This window comes from Taeniopygia guttata, chromosome 2 (assembly GCF_048771995.1).
Source record: "Taeniopygia guttata chromosome 2, bTaeGut7.mat, whole genome shotgun sequence".
Taxonomy (NCBI): domain Eukaryota; kingdom Metazoa; phylum Chordata; class Aves; order Passeriformes; family Estrildidae; genus Taeniopygia; species Taeniopygia guttata.
The window spans coordinates 97,165,700-97,184,100 of NC_133026.1; the positions used below are offsets into that span (position 1 = coordinate 97,165,700).

The 18,401-nt window shown below is 38.7% G+C and overlaps 1 long non-coding RNA gene and 7 pseudogenes across 1 annotated transcript; 1 reads left to right on the forward strand and 7 right to left on the reverse strand.

Annotated features, from left to right (window-relative positions):
* The first annotated feature begins 1,156 nt into the window (after window positions 1–1,156).
* On the forward strand, window positions 1,157–15,063 carry LOC140682396 (uncharacterized). The gene is made up of 2 exons (XR_012054073.1): window positions 1,157–1,259; window positions 13,355–15,063. It is a non-coding gene; the product is annotated as an uncharacterized lncRNA (long non-coding RNA).
* A 776-nt stretch (window positions 15,064–15,839) lies between these two features.
* On the reverse strand, window positions 15,840–15,957 carry LOC140683271 (5S ribosomal RNA; annotated as a pseudogene).
* Window positions 15,958–16,207: 250 nt separating this feature from the next.
* On the reverse strand, window positions 16,208–16,325 carry LOC140683272 (5S ribosomal RNA; annotated as a pseudogene).
* Window positions 16,326–16,575: 250 nt separating this feature from the next.
* LOC140683273 (5S ribosomal RNA) lies at window positions 16,576–16,693 on the reverse strand (annotated as a pseudogene).
* Window positions 16,694–16,943: 250 nt separating this feature from the next.
* LOC140683274 (5S ribosomal RNA) lies at window positions 16,944–17,061 on the reverse strand (annotated as a pseudogene).
* Window positions 17,062–17,311: 250 nt separating this feature from the next.
* LOC140683392 (5S ribosomal RNA) lies at window positions 17,312–17,429 on the reverse strand (annotated as a pseudogene).
* Window positions 17,430–17,679: 250 nt separating this feature from the next.
* LOC140683403 (5S ribosomal RNA) lies at window positions 17,680–17,797 on the reverse strand (annotated as a pseudogene).
* A 250-nt stretch (window positions 17,798–18,047) lies between these two features.
* On the reverse strand, window positions 18,048–18,165 carry LOC140683414 (5S ribosomal RNA; annotated as a pseudogene).
* Between the last annotated feature and the right edge of the window lie 236 nt (window positions 18,166–18,401).

Below are 18,401 nucleotides of genomic sequence, written 5' to 3' on the forward strand. Positions count from 1 at the left end.
ATGTTTTGTTTGTTTGGTTTGGTTTATGTTTTTAACAGAAATGTATAAAGATCTTTTTTTTCACCTATTTTACTTATGTATTTTGGAATAAAATGCCTTTTTTCTCCTGGCCGTGGAATAGATTTTCGGAGTCACGGAGGAGTTGGGAGCATTTACTAGTTCATTTCCCTAAAAAAAAAAAAAAAATTAAAGTCCTAGTGTCAGACAAGAGAAGAGTCATGCAGCTATAACTACTATTCATGATGGAAAGACTACCTGCTATAGTGCTGCTAAAAGTTTTGGAATATTAGTAGGGAAGTAGAGATATGTCCCTTAAAGCAAAAGAAAATCTGGCTTCTCAGTCGAAGATTGTGACACGGGAATTGTCAATATTCTCTATCTTATGAGAGATTTTTTTTTTTTAATGAGGAATATTTGGCTTTTCACAGCTGTGGCAAATCATCCCAAATCAGTTTTATGCCTTGAGGACCTGCTAATTAGGTAGCCTGTGATATCAGGATTGGGACAGTGGTGTCATGCTTTGTCATGCTGGTTACAAAAATGTTGGAGTTTGTATTCCAGAAAGAAATAATTCTTACCTTAAGTTTTAATATATAACTGTAAATTTTAATGCAAATAGATATTTTCAAAGTTTTGGGTGTTTTTTCCTAACTTTCCCTGCATTGGTCTTTTCACCTCTCTGATAATCTAGAATACTACAATTTTTCATAATAACTTTCAAGACCCCTTGCCCAATTGCAGAGCTAATTATGAAAGTACGTGTATTTTCAAGGTTATATCATCCAGCTGAGTGAAAAACTAGTCTTATTGTAGGCTATTTAAAGCTCAGGAGGGATAGTGGAACCAAGTAGTGGCATAAGAATCCAACAAATTTGGTTGAGTACTAGGACCTGTACTTAAGTATATGATTCAAATAACTAATTTCATCTTATACATAATATTTGGGGTCAGAGTCTTCAGTTTAGAAAGGGAGGGAGAAATAAAAACTGAGCAAATAATGCTTAGTGAAGAAGAATATTACAAAAAGTTTTGTTTTGTATAAATGACTTGTACTTAAAAGAAAAATGTGGTTTTAGTTTTGATAATGCCTGACCAATGAGAGTGTTTTTCAAGTTACTGTGGAGTGGCCTTAATGTTGTAAATAATCCAATTGGCCAAGTCCCAGTACAGTGCAGATGAGAAAAGGATGCAGGAAATTCTCTTGTTTACACATATGTCTGTTACACTGAGAAGCAAGAGGAGCCCAGCAAACTCAGAAGGTAAGGGGTCTTAAGCTTGTGGGTTTCATGTTTAATTTCTATAAATCTATTCAGGGACAAATTATGAATTAATATCATGCTGATGGAAAGGAGGAAAGCAGTCTGAAATGCTCAGCAAAAGTACTTAAGATCAGAAAACAGTATTTGAAGTATGTGTCTCAGTTATCTCTAGCTGGATTCTTCTCCTCTATGTTTTTCCCTACTATCATGTAGCATTACTTTTAACATTCCATTAAACATAGCTAGTTTTTCAAGTGTAGTAGAATGCTTACTTACTATAACCAGGTAAGTTTTTTAAATTTTCTGAGTGACAGTTTGTTAAAAACTTATTTCTTAGTTTTGATTAGAAATTAGTATAAATGCTGAAGTTTCACAAATTATACAGTTTTGCTACTGAAAAGCCTTTAAAAATTTCTTTGTGAAATGCATTTGTAATGGCATAAACTGGTAAAACTTTGGTACTTTTTAATGGGGGTGGTATTATGGACATAAGTGTCATGAAAATATTGTTATGACTTTGCAGAAGTTTGCACTGCATTTTTTGTTCGAAAGCAGTGTTTTCCCAGTGTTTCTATTTTCATAAGTTATGCAACTCAATAATGAGTTATGTAATCCTAACTTTCATCAGGAAGTATCTGAAGTTAGGATAACACGTCCTTAGCTGTATGCTATTATTCTAATGCAATAAAATATGGGGTTTTTTTGATACTATGATTTGTTGATGCTGGACAAATATATTCAGTCTGTCATTATTTTAATGGCAAGTATCAGAGATGGTGTGAGACAATGTGACGATCCTTCAGCAAAGAGAACCAAGGGTCAAATTCCAAAAGCAATGTTCATAAGTTTAATAAGCAGATATAGCAAATTGTACCAATGGGCTTCCTCCTGACTATCCAGGTAGCTGCATTTTGTTTGTATTAGTTCTCACTGATTCTTTCAAACATTTTATGAAGCAGACTCTGCTATAAATAATCATATAGCTAGAGTCCTGGTTTTTAGTTTAAATTTCCTGTTAGAAAAGTTACTTTTGTGTTTCTGAATGCAGTTCTTTGCATAAGATAATGAATATAAATGAATTTCCAAAATATATTAGATATCATTAATAGAACTAGTCATATCCCTTCTAGAGACATCTACAAAAAATTGAAATTGAAAAATGTGAAATTAGATGCCTGGGGGTGGGGGTTTTTTTTGTGTATTTACATGTAGCCAGCTTTGAACTGAGGCCACTCTTTCACCTTAAGTATAAAATACTAATGGTAACCTCAGGTAAACCTGAAAAATAAATCACTTGAAAATGAATGCGCTAAAGGAGCTGTTAAGGAACAGGCTTAAATTACTGTCGTTTACTTCAACACAAGAGGGGTAGATATTGGAACTATTTGAAGTGTGCAAATTTGATACTAATGGAATTATAGATTCACAGAAAGGTTTGGGTTGGAAGGGACCTTAAATATCATCTAGTCCCAGTCTAGCAGGTATACCCTGCTAGTATAGCAGGTTACTTAAGGCCAGTATAGCAGATTGCTTAAGGCCCCATCCAACCTGGCCTTGAACACTTCTGGGAATGGGACATCTACGACTTCTTGGGGAAGTCTGTTCTAATGACTCACCTAATCTATTCACTCCTATTCTCTTTCTAGTCCATAAAATGATCTTTAATTGACTGGTTTATTATGAAAATGATCCTTCTTGAACAGCTTGATTCTCTGCTCATGCTATTAAGTAATCTAGGTCTGATTTAAACTGGGTTAAATAAGACTGGGTTTTTTTTACCAAGCCCGTTCTTATTTAATGCCAATGGAGGAATATCAGGGACGAATTTTCATGAAAGCTCCTATTGTTTTGAATATTTTTTTTAATGTATTTTCAGTTGACTTGGATGTTTCTCCATAACTTTTGTAGGTGTCAATTTTTGCAAAAGGGTGCCAACTTCCCTTCTGCCATGCTCAGTGGTCAGCAATTATTCAAGTAATTTCTTCTCTTTTAGTGGGACTACATATTGGCCATTTGTGAGTGAGCCCTGAGAGAACAGACATGCTTCTCTGCATTAAAGTACCATCCAGGATGCAACAGATGATACTTAGTGATTTATTTTATTTGACCTCTCTAGTAACTGTGGAATTCAGGTAAAAATCACAGTGTATATTATTCCTTTATTCATTTCCCTCAAGAATGATTTAGTGGAGTTGGGGTCATCACAGGATAATATCTTACAGCATTAAATCACAAAAAAATCACAGTCCTTGAGCTATTGAAAGACATGAGATGGTGTTAAAATACTAGACTGTTAGGGAAAAATAAGAATAATTACATATAAACGTCCAAGCAGCAATCTTTTTGTAAGGAACATTTTTTAAATAATTAATTATACAAGATATGGCTTCTAAAACTCTTCTGATAAAACCAAAAATATTTCCACACAACAGGATTGTTAATTCTGATACAACTATATCAGGGTAGTTGAACCAGCCAAAGGGATATGCTCTGACCCAGAGAAAACAAAATATTCATGAGTGTTCTTACTTGTCTACTTATGTGGGTGGAAAAAATCACTTGTTTCTAGGCTCTGAGTAGTGTTTTGATGAGAAATTGGTTTGTGTCCTAATAAGCATTGGAATGTTTTATGTCTTGGTCTGAAACAGATCATCAGATATTTGTGATTAATTTTCCCTACTCCCAGTGTTATAAAATTTCCTCTAAAAGTAGGTCATGTTTTGAATAGGAAAGTATCATAAATGATTTCAACTCTAACAAGACAATTTTTGATCTCCTATATCATAAAGCATATGGTTTTAAATACTGTTAAGGGTTTTAAAACACTGAAGAATTTCTCAGAGTAAAGCAGGGATTAGAAATTTAACTTTTTCAGGGATATGCCATTACATGTTCATGCTTTATTGAAAATAAAATAAAAGAAAGAAAAGAAAAAACAAAAAAAAAAGCCACATCAGAAAACCCCCCAAAACAAAACATGACCCCCTCAACTCAGTGGGATAAAAAAGCCCGTAAATGAAATTGAAGCTATCCAGTTCAAGGTCACTTTCCAAAAGAGTAAGATAATAGAATTGAGGTACAGACTCTAGAAAATAGATTTGTGATGGTTTTGTCTAAACAATGAAGTTTCTCTATACATTTAAGTGATCTCTACTGTTTGGATGAATATGTTTTAGCATAGCATCTGACCTAATTATTGTTCAGTAAAGTGCCTTTCAGAATGGTTAGTCTGTTTTCAGTTTCCTTTTTTTTACTTTCTTTTGAGACTGAAAGAAACCCACCTGACCTGTAGCCTTATCTAAAAATGTGCTAAAAATGCCACAGATATATGAAGTCCTCAGTTGTGTTTGGGGGTAGTTGAGCCTCCTCAACTATATTCAAGAAGAAGCGACAGTGACTCTCACAAGGAGGTGGATTTGGCTTTTGAACATAAGTAAATGAAACATGAAATAGGAGAATGCTATTATCAATAGCTGAGAAAGGAATTTAACCCATGAGAATTCAACATGATGCAATGGTCTTTTGTCTTAATTGTGTGCTATAAGCTTATTTATAGCTTATTTGCAAATATTTATATTTCATATAGATTAAATTGTTCAATACCCTGAATGAAAATCACCAGCTGAATTAGATGTTTTAAATTTTCTTGTCTTCTTTGACTTTTAACTTACAGCCAGCTTTAATGCTTTTAAAGACTTCTAAGACTAGTTAAGAGTACATACTCAAAGGCAGATCTAAGCTTGTGGATGATGCATACCTTGGGTATTATTTCCCTACATTTCTATAGTTTTCCCTCTTTCTGAAAAGTTCAGAGATACTCTTTTGTGCCATGTTAAAGGGCTGCCTGTCCATATAAGCAAGACAGTGCATGTGTACATTTGGTTGAGTGCATATCCTGTAATAACACACTGACACATTGGATTGAGCTGAGTCTTTTGAGATTCTTTGTTGTGACTGACTACTGGCTCTCTTGTAACTAAGCTGAGTAGTGTAAGAAGCTACTTGCTTATCCTACTTTTTCTCAGTAAAGGGAATGACCCTGTTAGCATTGAAACTCGTTTCAATGTAGGTTAAAAAATGTTTGTCACGCTAAACATTTGCTGAAAATAATTTACCCTGCTTTCTGTGTGAACAGAGGAGGAAGACTCATGCACTTGGTTGGTTTTAGTCTTAGCTATGGAACTGCTGAAAAACAAACCAAACAAAAAAGAACCCCAAAAAACAGATACCATTTTAATGTGATTAGAGCACATTTCATTGTGCCTGAAGAACAAGATGCCTATAGGTGTTTCTGTAAATCACTGGAAGAGTTCACTTGTATCTTTAGCTATAAGCATTAAAAAAAATAAAATAGTGTTTCAGTATAATGAACTAGTATTAACTAATGTGAACCCTATTCTTCTGAAGCAATTACCTGTTTCAAGTAAGAAAAACAGATTACTAAAGAAATCTCTTATGATATTCAGAAGATGCCTGTTAGACCAGATGCTTAACTAATATTATTTTGTATGAATTGATCATCTCCATATTTTAAATGTACTGTGAATCTGTTCTCAATTGAAGTTATTATTAATATACTGATTCATAATCAGTTTTTCCTAATAATCACTTAGATAATATATTCCATGAAGATTACCTATCTTCACACAGAATCACTGAGATTAGATTAGAATTTCAAAGACTTGGCTACTTGTTTAACTCAGCAGTTTACACTAGGTTTTGTAAACCTGTTTGTAAGTCATTTACTCTGAAAGGTTCTAAAACTTTGAGAGTTCATACTTCTCCTAAATACCTAGGAAGTTTATTTTGCCTCTTTCTGTCATTAATCATATCCTAGTAAAATGTGATAATCATATCTCAAAGGCGAGCTAGCCAAGCAAACTGTCTCAAATGTCACAGCTACCAAATTTAGTTGGGTTATGATCAATTTAGCTTCTTCTTAATACTTAGGTCTTTTTGAGACTGTCTGGGAAAGTTATTGGTGAAACACACACTCCCTCCCCTCCCTGCATAATCTGCTTATACAATATGTTTTTTGAAGTGTAGTGGCTGAGGAATGAGAATCAATACTACAGACTTGAATGTACAAAAGATATGGGTGAAATGTTATAAAAGTTTGTAACCAAACAAAACATTCCTGGGGAAATGAAGTTACTGTAAATTATGTTTAAAGAAGTACTTCAGAGCTTCTTTTGGCCTTATGGGTAGTAAATGACAACATCTCTATGTACAAATATTTACGTTACCTACATTTAACCCTAAGGATTTGAATACAACTTCAAAGATGTGAAGAAACATCAGCTTACTGCTGTAAAAGACTTTGAAAAATATTGCAATGATATGTAATCACTTGTATTACCCAGTAGACCTAAGTCAGAGTATATAATTCTGGTTCACATCTGAAGAAATAGTATCCAAACTGTTTAAAGTTTATTAAAATTGGCAGAAAAAAAAAGTAATATTTGTTCAGTCTTTACATTTATTGTAATCTGTGACTGCCTTCTAAGCTTTTTTATGAATGCATATGTTTGCAGTATGTATATATGTTGTACACTATGTATATAATCTGTATAATATTATACAAGATATATTGTATGCATGTGTTTAAAAAAAACATTGAATTGCTGAATAGGATTTTACTTTAAAATGAGAGAAAATGGTAAAAGGGAAAAAAGAATAATTGTACAGAAGATCACAGTGAAGTAGACCATGTCCTGTTTTTGATGCATCCTTTTTCAGAGAGAATTACAGCATTTTATTTTGAGCAAGCTTTAATATCCCCCTCCCCCCACAAGCAACAATAATGTAAAATATGCTGTGAAAGAAATCTTGTCCTAAGTTACTGTTTTTAATTATTGACACCTTTTGTATTAGTATAACTTAAAAAAACAAATTCACTTTACCTAGGGGTGTTTTATTCTGTGGAAAGAAATAACCACTCAGTTTTTAAAAGCTTTGAGCCATGTCAGCTATACCAGTCCTGTGGTCAAATTCTCCTATTGTCATGGAAAGTTTCACTATATTTTACAGAAGCAATTTACACATTAAGAGAAATATATAATATCTCATGGTTAGATGAAACTGTACAGAAAATCATTTCAATAACAGCATCAGTCCAAATATAAAATTTTGTGAAACTTCATGAAGAAGTAAATGTTTCATGCAAGAAGCTAATTGCTGCTGTTACCAGCACATTTTTTCTGGATTGTTTACCCTAGTGCTTAGAACTCACCTTCTAGCCTGGGGAGTATCTGGGAATGTTTGATTATCTTGTTCACCCCTTTCCTTCATGCACGGTGTTCTCATATTTGCAGTTTCTGTTGGCAGAACAGATTTGGGGGATAAAGCCTTTTTTCTTCTTTTTCTATGTTCCTTACAGCTGGTTCCTGACAACAGTGCCACATTGCTGCTTTTAAGGCAATTCAGTGTTGTCACAGAAGAGGTTTATTTCTTGTGTCTCTTCTCTACTTACATGGTGTTTTGTGACCCATTTGGATAAAAGTTACATATTCTAAGATTCACAATTTGTGACCCTAATTTTTTCTTATTTCCTGGATGTCATGGCAGCATTGTTAAAACTGGGAGAAACAGGCTTCTACAGCTCCTCAGGAATCACACTGCTCAGGGAATCATGTTAGGGGGGACTTTTGAGATCATCCCCCTTGCTCAGAGTATCATATTTAGGGCTTCTACATGGCATGCCTTTGTTTCGCAAGAATTTCTATCACACTAGAGATTTAATTTTCTCTAAAATGAGTGGGACAACTTACACCTGGAATTGTAAATCTTATTTCAAAGGACTAAAATAGGTTGTGGAAAAGGATAGCAAATGTGGACAAACTGGCAACATGACTGTCATGGCCAGCCTGAGGGCCCCTTAGGGCTACTTCATGGTTTTGTTTTCTTTTTAAGATATAAATTATATATATGTAATTTTTCCCTGCATGACTTTAAGTGAATTATTCAAACCTTCAGGAGAAGCAAACTACTATTAATAATAGAAAGGATTCCTCCTCTGGCGTTAGAGAATTTTGGTTATCATAATGGATACTGGAACATCAAGAAGCAGTATACTTAATCCTGTTGCATAGTGTAAAATGCTTATTTCAGCATTATGGTGATTGCTATATTTTCCCTTGGTTTCTGGATAGTCTACTAAAATAGAAAAAAGTTTAAGTCATTTCTGAGTCCTCCTTTCACTTACTACTTCCTCCTAAGGCTTAAGTGGTTTATTGTCTTTCAGTCATTATCTTTGCTTCACATCCTTTTCCTCTTCTCCCAGGAATTTAGCTTTACATGGACAACTAATGTAATGATGCACTTTCTGAGGGTACTTCAGAAATGCCTTGCCTGTCACAATGTTTTGTATCATAGTAAAATGCAATTTTCCTGCAGAACTTCTATTTTTCTGAAGTTACTTTCCAGTTTTTACCTTTTTAGGTCTGATAGAGTAACTGGCAAACTTAGTTAATGGCTTTTTTAATAGAAGCTGGAGTTGAAACTTGAGTCTCTGTTTTGCCCTCTCTATTATATTATTCCATCTCACCATCTAGTGTTGATTAATTCAGAAGTGGGATCAGACTCCAGTTTTACACAGATTCTACTATGAAGGGCTTACGTTATAACTTTCTGCCTCTGGAGTTTTTTAGTGTCTCCTGAGATTAAATTTATTAATTTGTTTTCAAAGCAAAAGTGTCTATACCATAAAGAAATAATGAGAAAAATAGAGATATTCTCTGTCCCCAAGATTATAAATTTGGTCAGACCCATAAGAAATGTGGAACACTACTTAGCACTTCTCTCTTTACTGTTTTCTCTCAAATCTCTCAATTATTTTTGGTTTATGTTCTTCAGTTCTATTTTTTTTTTTTTTAAGAATTTGAGTCTTTATCCTGTCCTTTAGAAACTTTGAGCATTAAAGAACTTGGAAATTAAGATTTAAGCCTGACATTGTCTCTTGCACTTAAAATATTCAGGCAGATGTTATGCTATAGAAGGAAGATGAAGTTCCATAATTTTAGCCTTGCATATCGAGACATTTATGAACTGCCACTGTGATTTCATTTTATCTCAAAGATGCACTTAACACATCATGCTATCCAAATTGATGCCTAAAGAAGACCAATTTTTTTCAGGCATTTTTAAGATTTCCTAATTGCACAAAAAAACGCAAAACAGCAACAACAACCCCTCAGTGAAACAAAACCTGACAAACCCCAAAACACTTCTCTTTGTGAAGTTAAAAACAAAATTTTATACTTTGTCATTTTCATAGCCTAACTGGTTTTAGTTAGTGGACATGAGAAGGAAATAAAACAGGTTTTGGAAATAAATTGCACCTTTATTGACATTTTTATGTTAATAGAAAGCTAGAGAAGTATGAATAGGAGGAAAAAATTATCATGTAACTCCTAATAAGAAGTAAACACATAGCATTATTTGTCTCCTCCGGCCATTTTTTGGCTGATTTTTAGTTACGACACATGTAAGGAATACAAAGTTTGGCAACAACATATCTTAAAAATTTACCATATGGTTTAATATTGTTAATATATTTTTATAGCTGTGGGAAAAAAATAAACAGAATCATCTTTGGATATGAATTAAAAAGTCTGAAATCACTAACTTTTAATTTTCATGAAGTAGGATAATCTGTATATTATGTCATGGTCTGTTTGGATCTTTCAAATTTACAGCACATTGTACTTTGTAAATAAAACTTTATTTTATGAGCTTATGTGCTCATTAAAAAAAAATAAACCATAAAAAAAAATCCCCTGCCTCAAACAACACCACCAAAACATAAAGACATCAAACAAGGGTGGAATCATCTTTGTACAGACTAGTCCAACATATGAACTCATTAATTCATTATTCCCCTAATTCACAAGCTCTCTTATAAATAAGTTCTCTAAATTGTATTTTTTTCCATGAACAAACTAATTACCAAGCTGTCGATGTCAGTGCTCATTCTTTCTCCTCTCCTGAGGAGTGAATGTTCCCATACCACACTGGATAGCACAAAGGCCTCATTAGTCAGCCTGCTGTTGGATCTGCTACAAAAACACTGGAGGTAATCTTAGGCATTTACATTTTCCAGATCAGAAGTTTGGGTTGTAGCACTTCCATGAGTTAGTGTAACCTGAAGAAATTGTCAGACAGCTGCTTTTTGAAGATGCAGAAATTTTTGACTTCAGGTAATATCAACTCTTATCTCTTCCTATCCACTGAGTTCTATGTACAGGACGTTCTCCCATTGACAACTCACATTGGCACTGCTCTCAGCATATGTCGGACTTTAGGATCAGCTGTATGATCATTATTGTCATATTTTTACTTTTCTTTCCTCTAAGATCTTTCCAAGTCATTCCGGTTATCCTAACTTCAGTGACTTGTAATATCAAGAAATTTATTTGGTAGAATTTTAGTGTCCATTTAATTCAGTTCATATACCAATTTCACCCAACAGATTTTTAATAATATCTCTTTAACCTCCAAGTCCTTTTGGCCAATGACTTTGTATCCACCATCACAGAGATGGTAATTGTAATTAGTATGGGTTCCATTGCATGCAGGAGTGTAAACGTTGGTTATGCTCAATGCATATTCATTGTAATTAATTTTGCAGCCATAATCATAAGCTCTTGTAGATAATGGAACTGCATTGAGTGAAGGTCACTCAATTGTTTTTTAAGATACACAGCCATGCGCAATGGTAACTTTATTTTGTACATTTACATTGATTTGCACAGTGATTATTAGGAGTGTTTATGAAATAAATGCTGGGTATTTTCTCATATGCGGTAAATATTCTGGGCTTCTAGTATACACTTAGTTTCCTAACATGCCTGCAATACCCCTTTCACCCTGTTATTGTCACAACCATGTACAGCTTCATGTCCAGTGTTAACTGCATGTAGGTAATTTCAGGTTAAATTTAGATTATAGTGTTAATGTAACAGTATCACCCACTGTCAATATGTGTCCTCGTGATGTTGCAGTTGGTATTCCTTCTGTATCTAGTTTAAAGGTGGTTTATAGTGGACATGCAATACCTGAGTTTTTCCAAAATGCAGGATCTATTACAGGTAAGTTCTGGGTATATGTTCCAATTATCAGTGTTGCCATGGTGATGCAGGAGGGTCACACTTTCTGCAAGAGAAGACACTCAGGTCTTGGACATAATCCAAATCTCAATTGTTTTTAACTTGTTCCCTTTTTCCTTGTAAAAAGAGAGGCACAAGGATAACCCCTGAGTTGTATGTTTAACTGCAACCGCATTATATGGACTTCAGATGTTTTTTATTTCTATTTTAACAGGATTTGGGGCAGCTACTGATACAAATTCCTTATCTGTGTTCTTCTTGTGGGAGTTTATCACTTGCGTAGCCAACTTAGAAGTTCTCACAGACACGATTCCCACACAGTATTAATAGATCCATTCTGGTGTATTTGCTAGTTTAGTAGTTTATTCCATCGATCTACTGTCCCACTATTTTGAGGCTGATGCAGTAGCTGGAAAATCCATTGTACAAGATTTGACCTAAAGCTTGTCCTACTTTATTCTTAAATGTTATCGATACTAAGATTATATTTCTCTGAATAAGGGAGAAGTAGCAAACCACTGGCTTAAAGCAGTTGTGAGACCAGTGATAGCTAAGGCAGGAAATATATTCTGAGCACCACTATTTCTCCTCCTGTAAGGATTTCTTTTAACCTCCCAAGTCTTTGTTGTAATACACAATGAGAAGTTTCCCAGATTAGCTTACCTTCCATGAAGTTGGTAGAATGTTGGTGATGTGCTGTACCATCGTTTTAAAAAAAAATGACACAAATTTACAATTTGTTTCACCTGAACTTTTGCCAGTCCTCTTTTTTGACATCCTCTCTTTTTGCCTGTTGAAATAAATCCTACGTCCCTGTGTGTCTAAGCCACTCCTGTAACCAGGTACAGCCTCAGCATTTTGTGCTATATTTTATTTCTAACTAAATTATCAACCTCCTAGCTGTGTGTTGCCAGGATTTTTAGAGTTTTGGAAATATATGCAATTTTTTATGGATATGTTTTTAGACTGAGTTGTATCATGAATCACTTTTCAGTGTGATTTTCTTTTTCACCATACATTTCAGTCATTTACTTGGCAATATTTTTTCATATAGCCACTGGGTGGGATCCCTAAAGGTTATTAATTAAAAACAACTTTACAACAGGAACAGACACACAAAATTTGATCTCCTCTTCTGGAGCTGATAGCTTGGTAGTTAGCAGCTCTTAGTAAACAGCCAAGTTTTCAGGGAGTGAGTTAAATCATTTCCTATATCCTTCCCATAATGACTACATCACCCTGCCCATTTTCTTACAGCCTTTTCTCTTTATTAGCATTTGTTGATGGGTGAACTGCGACGATATCATGGAAAGTTCTGGCTTTCCAGTAGCACTTACAAAAGAGCATGTTCTATGATCCATTTTGTCCTATTCAATTTATAGATTATACAAAAGGAAATTAACTGGTTTAATCTAAGGCAGACATTTTCTCTAAAGACAGAATACCTTAAAAAAGTTTGGCTGAGGTCTTAATAATTAAGAGACATGTAACTAAGGATTAAATCATGCAGTAAAGTAAAAGGATGTTGAAACTATATCCTCAAGCACTGCCCTAGCTACTGAACTGACTGAAAAAAACTGAGTTCAGTGAGCAGATATTAACATGAGGAAAGTGCAATAATTCTTTTCTCTCCTGGTGATTTTGTTAATGGTGCCACCAAGGGTGAATATACTGTCGTTTACCTAGAACAATAGGTGGCAAAAATAAATCAAGAGATTTTCTCTTTCTTACTGGTGTTCAGAATCATTAGGTAAACAGGAAAGTTTGCAATACAATTAAATATCTTTCAGACCTATGTTCCTTGTTGTGTTCACCAAATGTCTTTTTTTTCCTCTGAAAACTATCATCACTCTGTTCTCACTCTGTCATCACACCTCACTCACATGGCACAATGAATGTTGCTTCATATATTTTGTCCACGCTTATTTTAAATTATCCTGTTAAGAAAAATGACTTTAAAGGGATGTTGTGTTCCTTCTTATCACTCAGCTGTTAAAAGTGGAATGATCAGAAGGCTTCACTGACCAGAAAACCCCTATTGTCGTCCAATTCTGTAAGTTTATCTTTCTATCCAATTATCTTTTATCTAGTAATTATGTACACTGAGCTCCATATGCTGTTCTAGCTAGTCTGTTGCTGCACCTCAAATAGTGACTTTAAAACTAGCTCCACACAGTATTGTTTTGTCAATTTTAGACTTGTGATATTTCTGATGTTAAGATACCTGAGACTAAGATTATCTTTGAATTATCTTTAACATATAAGTCAAAAATTATTCTTGTTCCCCTGGAACATATACAATATATAGATATTTTATAGATGAGAGTTTTCAGAGTTCATTGTAGGTATATGATGTTCTCTATGAGTCAGTCATATACCAGAGAAAATAATTATTATTTTTTTAAGTACCATTATAACTATAGAGATGATTAAGGATTCCGTATCAACAGATTCAATACAACAGTCTTCATTTGGACTGTTGGACTGATTTTTATTAAAATTCCATCAGTGCAGTATTTTTGAGAGCATGGACAAGTTTTTTATATTATTTTTAAGATAAAATAAGTCCATCCTCTGGAACTGTGAGAGTTTTGACAGTTTGAGAACTTTTACAATGATCCACACATTTTTCTAATTTTTTTCAATCTTTGCTTCCTTTCAAAATAATATTGTAGTAAACTTCTTTAAAAATAAATACAATAAAAATCATCATAATTAATACTTTTAATAAAGTTCCTGCTACCTATTTCACTTATCCAGCAATATTTCTATTGTTTTTTGGGTTTATTCTGAGTCAGCCATCCACTGAAAAGGGTTGTGTTGAAATCTGTCTCTTTTAATGAAAAAATTATACTTTATTCTACCTCTTGCAGTCTTAAAGTGGGTATCTAAAAAACCTGTTTTGATTTGATTTTCTGAAAAGGAGATAGGGAAGTCAATACAAAGAGAAACACATTTTCTTTACCACATTGAAGTGAGATAGCACTTCTGTTTTCTGGAGGAGGTATATTTACTTTTAATTCTTAATTTTTTTGAATTTTAAGTGCAGAGTTGGCATCATCTATCCATGCTGAAAAGGGCAGGCAAATTTCAGCCTCTCATAAAATGATTAGAAGCCTAAGAGACCATCAGCTTACTGTGCAAGCCCACTTCAATTGTTACAGTTGTAAGTTTGATCTGACTGGCAGTGTCTCAGCCTCAAGAGCACTTGAGCCATCACAATGGAGGGGAGCAAGAATTCATGACCAATGTTTCCTTTTTAGTATCCTGTGATCTGCGATCTTAACATTTCTCCGGCTTTGGAAACATTACTGAATGTCAAATGACAAAGTCACCTCAAATCTGTGATGAAACATAAGCAACATGCTATTCTGATTCATGAATAACTCTCAGGTCTTTCAAATTTTCTGTCAAAGAAAAATATTACCATTCTTATTTTTCCATCTTTTGAGATTTGTAATCTGTGCATTCCCCAAGTTCTCCCTTCTTTTAATGAATATGCAAAGAAGTTAGCAAAATCCACTGAAAAAAACTACTGATTATTAAAAGCATAATAAACATTTCTGTAGACATCTACTAGTTTGGGCCAGGCACAAAAAAAAAAATGTAAGAAAAGTCATTGTACTTTTTAAAAATCCAAAAGTTTCAACTACTTCATTATGTATTTATTACATTACGTAATATGGTTTTATATATTATTATTTATCTAAATTATACTGTGGTTTTGTTTGTTTTTTTTTTTTAATTAAAGCTTTAGGAAAAAAAGGAACTACCACAACCCAGAAATTAAATTAACAACCGACTACAAGAGTTTAATAGTTAGTTACTTTGGCTCAACTGGGCCTCATACAAGTTTGTGGGGGGTAATATCTTTGTATTTTAGATAAAAGTTACTCAAATTTAATTGCTGGAAGTAGGTCAACAAACAAGAAAGACTCAACATTGATGAAGCTTTGGCAGCAGTTCTGCTACATCTGTGTAGTGTTGTTGTGAGCCACTATGGTACTACACGAAACAGTGACAATGAAGGGAATTGGGGGTCCTTCATTGTCCTTTTCCTCCTCTCATATCCCTACTCCACTGCAACTGCTTTCCATAAGCATCTAACAAATAGCAAATAAATATTCCCAGGCGGTCTCCCATCCAAGTACTAACCGGGCCCGACCCTGCTTAGCTTCCGAGATCAGGCGAGACCGGCCGCTCTCAGGGCGGCAGGCCGTAGGCACCTGCCGGCCCCTCGGCGGCGGCCTTCAACCCACCACACCACGCTCCGGGAAGAAGCTGAGAACCCCACAGGGGCTTGACAAGCCCAACAGGGCCACCCCTGCCCACAAGGGGATCTAGAGACAGACCCCAGCCCAGTGCACACACACACAAGGGATAGAAAAAAAGCAAGGCCTACCTGACTCTTCCCTCCTGCCCCCCACCTCGACTGCCCAAGGAAAAGCACGCACCCCCCTCAGGAGGAAAAAGTAGCCTACAGCACCCGGTATTCCCAGGCGGTCTCCCATCCAAGTACTAACCGGGCCCGACCCTGCTTAGCTTCCGAGATCAGGCGAGACCGGCCGCTCTCAGGGCGGCAGGCCGTAGGCACCTGCTGGCCCCTCGGCGGCGGCCTTCAACCCACCACACCACGCTCCGGGAAGAAGCTGAGAACCCCACAGGGGCTTGACAAGCCCAACAGGGCCACCCCTGCCCACAAGGGGATCTAGAGACAGACCCCAGCCCAGTGCACACACACACAAGGGATAGAAAAAAAGCAAGGCCTACCTGCCTCTTCCCTCCTGCCCCCCACCTCGACTGCCCAAGGAAAAGCACGCGCCCCCCTCAGGAGGAAAAAGTAGCCTACAGCACCCGGTATTCCCAGGCGGTCTCCCATCCAAGTACTAACCGGGCCCGACCCTGCTTAGCTTCCGAGATCAGGCGAGACCGGCCGCTCTCAGGGCGGCAGGCCGTAGGCACCTGCCGGCCCCTCGGCGGCGGCCTTCAACCCACCACACCACGCTCCGGGAAGAAGCTGAGAACCCCACAGGGGCTTGACAAGCCCAACAGGGCCACCCCTGCCCACAAGGGGATCTAGAGACAGACCCCAGCCCAGTGCACACACACACAAGGGATAGAAAAAAAGCAAGGCCTACCTGCCTCTTCCCTCCTGCCCCCCACCTCGACTGCCCAAGGAAAAGCACGCGCCCCCCTCAGGAGGAAAAAGTAGCCTACAGCACCCGGTATTCCCAGGCGGTCTCCCATCCAAGTACTAACCGGGCCCGACCCTGCTTAGCTTCCGAGATCAGGCGAGACCGGCCGCTCTCAGGGCGGCAGGCCGTAGGCACCTGCCGGCCCCTCGGCGGCGGCCTTCAACCCACCACACCACGCTCCGGGAAGAAGCTGAGAACCCCACAGGGGCTTGACAAGCCCAACAGGGCCACCCCTGCCCACAAGGGGATCTAGAGACAGACCCCAGCCCAGTGCACACACACACAAGGGATAGAAAAAAAGCAAGGCCTACCTGCCTCTTCCCTCCTGCCCCCCACCTCGACTGCCCAAGGAAAAGCACGCGCCCCCCTCAGGAGGAAAAAGTAGCCTACAGCACCCGGTATTCCCAGGCGGTCTCCCATCCAAGTACTAACCGGGCCCGACCCTGCTTAGCTTCCGAGATCAGGCGAGACCGGCCGCTCTCAGGGCGGCAGGCCGTAGGCACCTGCCGGCCCCTCGGCGGCGGCCTTCAACCCACCACACCACGCTCCGGGAAGAAGCTGAGAACCCCACAGGGGCTTGACAAGCCCAACAGGGCCACCCCTGCCCACAAGGGGATCTAGAGACAGACCCCAGCCCAGTGCACACACACACAAGGGATAGAAAAAAAGCAAGGCCTACCTGCCTCTTCCCTCCTGCCCCCCACCTCGACTGCCCAAGGAAAAGCACGCGCCCCCCTCAGGAGGAAAAAGTAGCCTACAGCACCCGGTATTCCCAGGCGGTCACCCATCCAAGTACTAACCGGGCCCGACCCTGCTTAGCTTCCGAGATCAGGCGAGACCGGCCGCTCTCAGGGCGGCAGGCCGTAGGCACCTGCCGGCCCCTCGGCGGCGGCCTTCAACCCACCACACCACGCTCCGGGAAGAAGCTGAGAACCCCACAGGGGCTTGACAAGCCCAACAGGGCCACCCCTGCCCACAAGGGGATCTAGAGACAGACCCCAGCCCAGTGCACACACACACAAGGGATAGAAAAAAAGCAAGGCCTACCTGCCTCTTCCCTCCTGCCCCCCACCTCGACTGCCCAAGGAAAAGCACGCGCCCCCCTCAGGAGGAAAAAGTAGCCTACAGCACCCGGTATTCCCAGGCGGTCACCCATCCAAGTACTAACCGGGCCCGACCCTGCTTAGCTTCCGAGATCAGGCGAGACCGGCCGCTCTCAGGGCGGCAGGCCGTAGGCACCTGCCGGCCCCTCGGCGGCGGCCTTCAACCCACCACACCACGCTCCGGGAAGAAGCTGAGAACCCCACAGGGGCTTGACAAGCCCAACAGGGCCACCCCTGCCCACAAGGGGATCTAGAGACAGACCCCAGCCCAGTGCACACACACACAAGGGATAGAAAAAAAGCAAGGCCTACCTGCCTCTTCCCTCCTGCCCCCCACCTCGACTGCCCAAGGAAAAGCACGCGCCCCCCTCAGGAGGAAAAAGTAGCCTACAGCACCCGGTATTCCCAGGCGGTCACCCATCCAAGTACTAACCGGGCCCGACCCTGCTTAGCTTCCGAGATCAGGCGAGACCGGCCGCTCTCAGGGCGGCAGGCCGTAGGCACCTGCCGGCCCCTCGGCGGCGGCCTTCAACCCACCACACCACGCTCCGGGAAGAAGCTGAGAACCCCACAGGGGCTTGACAAGCCCAACAGGGCCACCCCTGCCCACAAGGGGATCTAGAGACAGACCCCAGCCCAGTGCACACACACACAAGGGATAGAAAAAAAGCAAGGCCTACCTGCCTCTTCCCTCCTGCCCCCCACCTCGACTGCCCAAGGAAAAGCACGCGCCCCCCT